Below are 10,000 nucleotides of genomic sequence, written 5' to 3' on the forward strand. Positions count from 1 at the left end.
TTGGTGGGTTATGGAAACAAGAACGGTCATACACGTAAAAGCCCGCTCGCGTGTATACGAGGGAACGTGGGAGTTGCAGTCCACGAACGCAGAAGAAGAAAATTATTATATGAACACAAAAAACATCTAATTTCAAGCAATACAAATTGCATGAACAATAACCAAACCAAAGCGTATTGAAACATACCCCGAAAACGGAGTATGGCTGCGTACATGGCGGAGTAAAAAAAAGAAAAGAAAAAGAAAAAAAAGGTCATACACGTAAAAGCCCACTCGTGTACATACGAGTGAACGTGGAATTTGCAGCCCCCGAACGAAGAAGAAAAAGAAAATTGAAATATAGCCAAGCAGAATAGTCATTTTCCAAAAAAAATGTTGCAAGATAATTTCAAGAAATTTAGACAGTTTGAATAAAGATGACTTATTCTTTTGTCACAAACAATAGCGAGAACTTCAAAGCGTTCGAGTTTCTGTTACGAAGTGCCAGCAAAACAAGAAATTAACAAATAATGAGGCCAGGAGATGAAAATTAATGATTAACAAATAGTAAAGAGTGGTAACTGTCCATTCACAAGCAAAACACGGTTACGGGTGGATGAGCGGGTATGCTAAAAACCCCAACAAAACGTGTGATGGCACCGAAATCCAGAACTAAGGAACTCCTTCTGTCCAGCTAACATACCCGTGCTACAATGGCGAGTGGATTAGCGCGCGAGAGTAAGATAAGAAGATAAGAAAGACTTTATTATCTCATTAAGAGAAATTACATCACGTGCGCAAAACAAACGTAGAAAATTACTCAACACAAAACATTAATCATGACTGAATTAAAAAGAATCAATAACATATGACATTCATATTAAAAAAAAAAAGTATTTTATATATTCACTTAATCAAAATGTTGTTATCAATCATTATTGTAAACATATTGAAATACACCCTGGTTAACATTGCTTGTATCATACTGCACATAAATTAAGATAAGAATGATTTTATTATCTCATAAAGGAAAATTACACCAGGTGCGGTAGCGCACACAAACGCTCTCTCTCTCTCTCTCTCTCTCTCTCTCTCACACACACACACACACACACACACACACACACACACACACAATAATGAAAATGCCTTAATTGAGCAGGGACAGCAAACATATGTATACGTTTTTCATTAAAAACAACAACAACAAACAAACAAACATACAAACAAACACAAGCAAACAAACAAAAAATTACAATATTCGCTTAAAAATGTGATTGATAATCATCGCATAGTAAATTATCAGAGACCTGGAAGGCCTGACACAAGCAGGGACAGAGAAAGGGAGATTAGCTGGTGGGTACCACTCTTGGTTCCGGGTTGATCGGATCAGCAAGGGGTCGTGTCAATGTCCTTTTGAACAGCGGTGAATATCCGTTAATGAACAAGGTACCCGCGCACGCACACACAAACACACACACACACGCACACATACCCACCCTAGCACCTCCACCCTCTCTCTCTCACACACACACACCCTCCCTTCACCCCTATCTCCACACACCTCTTATCACACTATCCCCCCCAACCTCCACCCCTACCCCCACCCCACATACACACCTAACCACATGCCTCCTCCACCCCAAACACCTCCCTCCCTCACACACACACACACACACACCACCCTTCCACTTCTCCCAGCCAACAACGAAGTGCCAGGAAAACTTAGAACGGGTGACTGGGCGGGTGGGTATGCATGCTGAAAAACGTGTGACCGCTTTAGGATGACCACTGCAGAGACGCGTTGTACTATCCACCCAGCTTTTATCACGCGGACAAAGGAGCTCCTACTTCTACATTCCAAACACTGAGTTTGTTTGGGGTGTGCTACGCTCCGTGCCGGGTGTAACAGGCCGGAATATACCCCCCCCCACGCCCCCATGACCCAGACTTGATTATACCCGGGGTTTAGATAAAAATGACCTTGGCCATTTCATACACATCTGGGCTAGGTTGCATGAGTGATTTTTTTTTTTTTAATCGGCGCTGAGTCTGTTTAGGGTTGATAATTTTTCGTAATTAAGTCTATGGAATTCTTCTTCTTCTTCTTCTTCTTCTTCGTTCGTGGGCTGCAACTCCCACGTTCACTCGTATGTACACCTGTGGGCTTTATTTTATTTTTTTTTACTGTGTATTACAGTTTTTAACCCGCCATGTAGGCAGCCCTACTCCGTTTTCGGGGGATACGTCTGTGGAATGAGTGTGGACCTCAGGAATATTCATAACGCAAAAGCATGCTTAGTGTCGCTGAGATCGCTCTTGCTACCCCTATCCCCAGGGCTGTGAAATATGTGTACTTACCTCCCTGTGGGCTGCCGTTATCCTAGCTGTTGTATCCAGTTCATGATGTGAGCTCGTGTTCATAAGGCATATGCGTGAAAGCTTCCTATGGCGCGATATCCAGCACCAATGCTGCTCAAAGCGCCTTACATCATTCAGCTGACTACAAACATGCCTAAAAAAAACCACATCAACCGCTATCTGACAATGGAAAACATCCAGTGTGTTCACATGAATGAAAAAGCACACTTAAGAGATGAATCAGATTATAAAAGCTATGAAGTAAATAAGGCTTAGAATAAAACAAAATGCATTTCATAGAACACACACACACACACACACACACACACATATATATATATATATATATATATATATATATATGTGTGTCCTTCCTTTACAAACACACACACACTCACACACAGACATACACACGCTGACATTAAAAACAAAATTGCATAAGCATTTAGATATTTCTTATTTTCAAACATAGAATTCTGTTCGGACATACTAACATGCCTACTCACTTACACACGCGTACTAGAGCACTGTACCATCACAAACAATTGCACGCACGCACGCACGCACGTACGCACGCACACACGCACACACACACACACACACACACACACACACACTCACATTAAAAATAACCAGATAGAAAAAAAAATGCCATCACATCTAAGACCAAAACTACATAAAATACACAATACATTAAAACACGACTACAAAAAATACTGACTATGAGTAAGTGAAGTCAGCTCTATCACCCCTCAAGGAAAAACGTATATGTAAACATGATCCCCCCCCCCCCCACCTCTCCCCTCCACCCCACCCCTCCTTAATGCCGGCCCACTCCTCAGTTCTGGCATGTATACTTTGTACAATGCTGTATCTCTTGAATGGTACTTTTTCTTCTTCTTTTTCTTTTCTTTTCGACATGAAAAAAATTATGTCTTAATCATGCAGCTCGTGTTGGCCATTGTAAACAGCTGTGAGCACAATACCAAATGATATCCATATTATTTGTATCAGTCTGGACCTTTCATTTGGAATGAACTTCCTCTTTCGCTTCATCAGGTCTCCGCACTCAGCTCTTTCAAGTCTGGGCCTTAAAACCCACCTCTTTCCAAGATAGTAACCTCCCTCCCCTGCCTCTTCCTTGTCTTCAGTTTCTCCAGTTTTAGAGTCATGGCATGCGTGTGAATGGCTGGTGTGAAAGCGTTTAGATTTGTCTCTGCACAAGATTCAGCGCTATATAACTACTTATTATCATTATTACTATTGTTATCATCATTATTATCGTTATCATGAAATACGTAAATTTTTCATGCGCTCCCACGGGGTTTCCCGAAAGAAACATATCTTGTCTTGTCTACCTTCTATAAAGCACCCCCGGGGCCTTTTCATACCCGGGGTATATTTTAGCCTTGGCCATTTTATATCCGGGTATGTTCCGGACCAAGGGTTATATTTTTGGCCTGCTACACCGGGTAGAACGGGTACTAAGCCGACTATCACTGAGCAGAGGTACGGGTGGACGTTGTTTTTGAAAAGCGGTAAAATTTTGCCCATTGATCTACGATGTACTTTTTTTTGTTAAGCAGGAGGGGATCAACATGTATATCACATGTAGGGGTGGGGGGGGGGGGGGGGGGGGGGTTGGGGAGGTGGGGGTAGGGGTGCCTTGAGGCCCTACTTGAGCATCTAAGAGACTGATGATAGGGTGTTCTTTTGGTGCAGTGGTTTTTGGTGTTATTTTTTTTTTCACCCGATTCTTTATACCTCTGGGTGAGTGTTATATATATATATATATATATATATATATATATATGTGTGTGTGTGTGTGTGTGTGTGTGTGTGTGTGTGTGTGTTGACTGCCGGACCTTCGTGAAATTAAATAAGATAAAATTGGCATGAATCTAGAGTGCAATAAATGACCACTTTTTGTGTGTGTGTGTGTGTGTGCACCGTTAAATCAAGTGGCCGCATTCGATATTGCTGAACAAAACTTACGCGAATCCAAAGAGAAGAACTTCAAACAAAGAACAGTGACTGCAGTATATATCCTGACCTGGTCAGCTCAGTTTCATCACAGCCTTCACTGATAAGCATGCTCGTCAACAGCAGTCTTCTTCATCTTGTGCGTTCGTGAGCTGCAACACCAACCTTCACTCATATGTACACGAGTGGGCTTTTACGTGTATGACCGTTTTCACCCCGCCATGTAGGCAGCCACACTCCGCTTTCGGGGGGTGTCAACAGCAGTCAAAGGGGTAAATAACCAAGCACACGCATAGTGAATTATCCCCCACTCCTTATATCCCGAATACGTACGTGCGTTCCTTATCTCAGCCACTCCAGCCTTTCCTTTGATGCCAGTACAGTGTGAATTAACTGCCTCCCAGTAAACTCCCCCCCCCCCCCCAGCCCCCTCCTCCCCCACCCCTCCCAACCCCGACCCGAATACGTACGTTCCTTATCTCTGCCACTCCAACCTTACCTTTGATACCAGTGTGAATCGACTGTGTCCCGAGTACTATACTATATATACTACATACATGTATACCACCCCCTTCTTCAGCAGGCGGTTAATGAAGACAGGGTGACATACGATGCGGGACTGAGGGATCCCAAATCCACAGTGAACGGGATTAGCAAATGTCGTGATCGTTATCGTGGGTACATATTTATTATATTATACACAGACGTACACACAAAAAGAAGAGAAAGCGGAGAGGAGAGAGTGAGTGAGTGAAAGATAGAGTGAGAGAGGAGTGTGTGTGTGTGTATTTGTATTTCTTTTTATCACAACAGATTTCTCTGTGTGAAATTCGGGCTGCTCTCCCCAGGGAGAGCGCGTCGCCATACTACAGCGCCACTCATTTTTTGTTGTTATTGTATTTTTTCCTGTGTGCAGTTTTATTTGTTTTTCCTATCGAAGTGGATTTTTCTACAGAATTTTGCCAGGAACAACCCTTTTGTTGCCGTGGGTTCTTTTACGTGCGCTAAGTGCATGCTGCACACGGGACCTCGGTTTATCGTCTCATCCGAATGACTAGCGTCCAGACCACCACTCAAGGTCTAGTGGAGGGAGAGAAAATTTCGGGGGCTGTGCCGTGATTCGAACCAGCGCGCTCAGATTCTCTCGCTTCCTAGGCGGACGCGTTACCTCTAGGCCATCACTCCACATGTATGATGTGTGTGTGTGTGTTAGAAAGACAGAGTGTATGTGTGTGTGCGTGCGTGTGTGTGTGTGTGTGTGTGTGTGTGTGTGTGACAGACAGACAGTGTGTGTGTGTGTGTGTGTGTGTGTGTGTGTGTGTGTGTGCGCGCGCGCGCGCGCGCGCGTGTGTGTGTTGGACAGACAGGCAGACAGAGAGCGACAAACATAGATGGAGAAACAGAGAGAGGGGGAGGGGAGAGAAAGAGCGAGCGAGCGAGCGAGCGAGAGAGAGAGAGAGAGAGAGAGAGAGAGAGAGAGAGAGATTGCCCCTCATGAATGGGGGCAGTGTACAATATTATCTATGATAAAAAAAAAATAAATAAATTAAAAATTTTAAAAAAAAACAAGTGCACAAGGTGAAACATAAAGCAAACCAATTATGACATGATCCTTGGTCGTAACTTGACTGTTCAATGTACGTATTGACGTGCGCAATATCTGAGTGGTTAAAGCTTTGGACTTTCAATCTGAGGGTTCCGGGTTCGAATCTCGGGTAACGGCAGCTGGTGGGTAAAGAGTGGAGAGTTTTCCGATTTCCCAGGTGAACAATGTATGTGCAGACCTGCTTCGTGCCCCTTCGTGGTTACACGCAAGCAGAAGATCAAATACGCGCGTTAAAGATCCTGTAATCCATGTCAGCGTTCGGTGGGTTATGGAAACAAGAACATACCCAGCATATACCCCCCCCCCCCCGCCTCCCGAAAACGGAGTATGGCTGCCTACATGGTAGGGTAAATATTGGTTACTCTTCATGCACAAAATCCCCCATGGAAACGCTTTATCCATTTTGAAAAAAATTGGTTTACACTTGATAACTATCAACATTCACCTAAGATAAACTCTCGATTTACTACGATTGTTTCATGTAAATCAAGTATAGTGTGGGAATAGGTTGGTTGTGGAATCATATTCCAGAAAACCTGTATGATTAAAAAAAACACCCAAAAAACAAAACAACAACCAAGTTTCAAAAAATAAATTCTAGCTCACATTACTAGTAACACAAGGAATCTATTAAACCTGACATTTTTTTATGTTGAAGTGTTCTGATCAAAATTCAATATCATTGACATAAAACGATGTATCACTGTATTATCACTTCCGCTCTTCTTTCTATCATTGTCTTTCCTTGTAGGTTTCTCCTCGTGTGATGTTTACCAACAGTAGTGTGCGTTTGTACATGAATAGGTTAAGTGCGTGCTTTCATCTTTGTCTTCTAGTTCCGTGTGCGTGTGTGTGTGTGTGTGTGCGTGCGTGCGCGTGCGTGCGTGTGCTATTTTCTTCTTTGTTTCGCACCCCCCCCCCCCCCACCTCCCTTTCTTTTAAAATCTATTTTGCCCCCTTGTGGGTTAGGTGTAAAAAAAATGATTTGTGCTAACTAGACTACCCTCATGAATCAATAATATATTTTACTCTCTCTCTCTCTCTATTTATTCACCTTTTTTTTTTTCTCAAGGCCTGACTAAGCGCGTTGAGTTACGCTGCTGGTCAGGCTTCTGCTTGGCAGATGTGGTGTAGCGTATATGGATTTGTTCGAACGCAGTGACGCCTCCTTGAGCTACTGAGGTTTAGAGCTCCACGCGCAAGAACATCTCGATACATTAATTCATTTATTCCTACAGCCATTCGCGCACACAATCAAAACATCCAATACACTAAGTGAACCCTCCCACCCCCCAAGCCCCCTCGCCACAGCAACACCTGAATTTCACCAGCAGACGAGTGTATGGGAGCAGACATTATGCGTGCATGTGGGACTGAGCACGGGCAAGCATTTGTGTGTGTGTGTGATCGGAAGTGATTTTTATAATATTTTCTTATTTTACTTGGATTTCATGTACCTTAATGTTAATGTTCTAATTTTATTGGCGTGACATATGTTATGTGCATGCATACGTTGTTTGTGTGTGTGTGAGTGTGTATGAATGAGTGTGTGTGTGTGTGTGTGTGTGTGTGTGCATTTCACTTATATATAAGATTTATTCCCTTGATGTTTTTATTTATGTATTGTTGTACAATACCTTATGGTCTTAACGTGGGTGTGCGTGTGTGTGTGTGTGTGTATTGGTGTGTGTGTGTGTGTATGTGTGTGTGCATGTGTGAGCGTGTGTGTGTGTGCGTGCGTGCGCGCATGTCATTTTTAGTAACCTATACCCTTTTTTGTTGGATGTTTTCATTTGTTAATATTGTTGTGCAATACCCTATTGTCTTAACATGAGTATGTGTGTGGGGGGGTTAGTATATCGTCAGCTATTGGGAATTCTTATTTGACTAGTTTTAATCTCTTCTTATGTTGCGCATGATTTTATGCCTGTGTTTACAATGAGCCTGTGATTGCACAACTTAATTTCCATGTGGATTAATAAAGTGTTTTTGATTTGATTTGATTTTGATTTTTACTGAAACTCTCTCTCTCTCTCTCTCTCTCTCTCTCTCATCTCACCTCATCTCACATATCATGCTCACATAACCGCTGCACACAATACCAGACACTTTTCTCATTTCCACGCCCCTGAAGAAAGAATAACCATACTCTGCCCTTTATTTCCACGCATCAAATGTCAGCCTGTATATGTGTGACACACAGAAGGAATACTAAAATAACAATACTATGATCGAAATTCTGGCACGCGCGCTAAGGACCTGTAAATGTGTTGCCCATGAAGCAAATTAAAGATCAATATTTCCTTCTTATTTATTGCGAGCAGCCACATTGAAATGGCAAGTTTTTTTTGTTTTGTTTTTTATGACGATAATAAAAGCTGTTTGTCACCCAACTACATATCTTTTATTTCTCTCCCAACAACGGCAATAACGTTGTGGAAATGATACAAGTGAAATAAATATGTGCTCTGCTCTAATCATGCCGCTGACATTTACAAAAGCTTATGTTAACAACCAAGAAGACATGCCTCTGATTAGAACGCGCAATATTACATGAAGAAAAAAGTTCTGTATATTTCTGCCGTACATGTCACAGAATAAGTACTGTTATCCCCAACTAAAGCATTTATAATTTGCAATCATTTTGGTGAATTTGCGTTTTGCAAGCAAACAACAAATGGTATAAAAAGGTATTCAACAGGTGCTGATGTTCAGTTTCACTCGATAGACATACTATTCAGTGATGTTTTGTAAATGCCTTCTTAGAAGTAACCATTTTTGCATCAAATAGGCATGATCATCTACATAAAAACCCCAAAACTATCATATAAATTATCATGTTGAATAATTCAGAAAGAAAAAGTAAATTTAGATATCAGTTGTTGAAAAAATATATTCAGGAATTGGACAGATAGTAATATAGAAGGAAAGAAAGAAAGTATAATGTAGAGAGATATATAAAATTAAAGGACATAAAGAAAAAAGAAATATAAAAAAAGCAACAACAAAAAAATGACAATAATGTACATACTGTGAGTTATTTTCTTCAGAAAATCAATAGTAACAGGTACTAGGTGGGCATGATTAAATTTTAAACTAAGCATGAAAAAAAAGAGTCTGTGCATATATGAAATTAATAGTGCAACATGATTGAAATGAAACATCAGTGAGCAGTGAAATAGTTCAATTATTTTAGGTTCAATAGAGAAAATCATTCAAATTCAGTTGCATACATGTGATGGAAAGAAAGACAAAGAATCTCAGAAAAAAAGAAAGAGATTATATATATATATATATATATATATATATATATATATATATAAAATGATAAAAGTAATAATAACAATACAGTAAGCACAATTCAAATAAAATATCACATGATATCAACATAGAAATCTTTTACAAAGAGTTTAAATCATAGGATGAAAGACCTGTTTGTTCCATCTTATTTTCAAATTCACACACACACACACACACACACACACACACACATATATATATATACACACACACACACACACACACACACACACACACACATATATATATATACACACACACACTTAATTAATGACTCCACTCTTTCCCATCATGACATTTGTATATAAGGCAGTGCATTTCAGAATGAAGCAAAGATTCTTTTTTTTTAAACAATGTATCACAGCTTTTGTACGGTGCATAGCAACAAAAGAATATGATCACTCAGAAACAGAATCATATCTATATCTGTATCAGCCTTTGAATAAAGCAAATGTACACAATGCAAAATGGACCACAATAATGAAACACAACAAGACAACCACTATTTCTTCTTCCTTTTTTAATGAAAGGAATCTACAATCTAAATGTCAAATGATACAAATACAGCCTTGATATAAACTGATTTTCAAATACAACTTTTTTTTTGTTCTTCTGTTTGTTTGTTTTTCTTCTGTCCTATCATCTGCACTGTTCCAGTGGCATTCCTCCCAAGCCGCTCATTCCGAAGCCCCCATTTTCAACCGCACCTGGGTTCGTTTGTAACAATCCCAGCGACGGCAGTTCACAGGGAACTATCAATGTTAGGTCGCC

General features: G+C 40.7%; 1 protein-coding gene across 1 annotated transcript in view; it reads right to left on the bottom strand.

The window, feature by feature from the left end:
• Nucleotides 1-8,069: 8,069 nt before the first annotated feature.
• The window catches only part of LOC143299224 (phospholipid scramblase 1-like), a 17,808-nt gene continuing 15,877 nt past the window's right edge, over nt 8,070-10,000 (bottom strand). Inside the window, exon 7 of the mRNA XM_076612427.1 lies at nt 8,070-10,000. This exon is cut by the window's right edge and continues 902 nt beyond it. The gene's annotated coding sequence lies outside the window, so the exon portion shown is untranslated.

Source organism: Babylonia areolata, chromosome 2 (genome assembly GCF_041734735.1).
Source record: "Babylonia areolata isolate BAREFJ2019XMU chromosome 2, ASM4173473v1, whole genome shotgun sequence".
NCBI classification, from domain to species: Eukaryota; Metazoa; Mollusca; class Gastropoda; order Neogastropoda; family Buccinidae; genus Babylonia; species Babylonia areolata.